This window comes from Merops nubicus, unplaced genomic scaffold, assembly GCF_000691845.1.
Source record: "Merops nubicus isolate BGI_N331 unplaced genomic scaffold, ASM69184v1 scaffold41467, whole genome shotgun sequence".
Lineage (NCBI taxonomy): Eukaryota > Metazoa > Chordata > Aves > Coraciiformes > Meropidae > Merops > Merops nubicus.
In genome coordinates this window covers 9286-10495 of record NW_008621673.1, presented here as the reverse complement: position 1 = coordinate 10495, position 1210 = coordinate 9286, and positions in this window count along the sequence as shown.

The window sequence follows — 1210 nt, the reverse complement described above, 5'->3', positions numbered from 1 at the left end:
AAAATCTGTTTTTTTCTGAGCGCAGAATCATTTACAGTTAGCCTCAATGATCATAAGGGTCTTTTCCAACTTAAATGTTCTTGGATTTTTTTCTCTAGCAAACCTATGGTTAAACCTCCATATAGTGTTTTACCTGCAAGTCCCTTGCCCAGTAGATTTCAGAGTGTGCCCGAGTTTCATTGCCTGACAAAGTGCCTCTGTAGAGGTTTTCACAGAGTCTTTGGGTCCTGCAGCAAAATAAGGCAGATTCAGACCCAGAGGAGCTGTTGGGAAGGTTCTCTAGCTTAATAATTAACACCTTGCAATGCTATGGGAGCGTTAGGAGAAGGAGACCTCTGGACTCGTGAGCTCACGCAGAAGAAGCCAGCCACTGGCCTTGCACTGAAACCCATCCATAAGAGAGAGAGTTAACTCTCTCAGTAATGTGAACGAGTCTGTGATCAAGTGTATTGCCAGGGCTGCTTCAGCCTCCTGGCACGCTGCCTTAATTGCCTGCACTGTAATTGCCATGAGCGGGAGAGATGCAGATCACAAGGATCTTTGATCCTGAGAAACCAGCAGTGAATGTGCTGCCAGTTAACAGAAGGAAGGAGAAATGCTGGGAGGGAATAAATGCATGGGTGCTGGCAGGGGCTGCCTTTCCTCTGTCAAGACAAGCATCTGCCCTTGAGCAGCTGAGATCTTTCAGTCCACATGCAGATCTGCTCTGTATAATGCTAATACTTAGTGGAGACTGGCTCAGATGGGCTTTCACAGACAGAGCTGGCAACTTTGCTTGGATCTGAAGTCTTATTTGGGCTCTATGTGTGATTTTAATGGATAAAGATAGGACTAAAATATAAAGGTGAATGAAACCTTGTGTTAATTTGCTGTTTGGTGGGGAAACCTCGTTACTGGTCTCTATGGCCACCAACAGCAAGGGATCAAGCAGCCAACAAGCCTGTTGTTTCTCCTAAGCCCATGCCCGATGCTGGAGGGACACACGGGCCAACATGCAGCCAGAGAATGAGATCAGCATTTGGCTAGCACAGGGAAGGGAGTTAATGTAGAGAAAAGCTGTTCCCCACGGACACCCTACTCTCTCCAGGACAGAGAACAGCTTCCACAGTTTGGAAGGGCGTCAGTCACTGTGCAAATAGAAATGATGCCTTGCCAGTGGCAAAACTATGGTGGTGGAGAAGCTGGCTGACAGGGCTCACCTTCCCTGCAG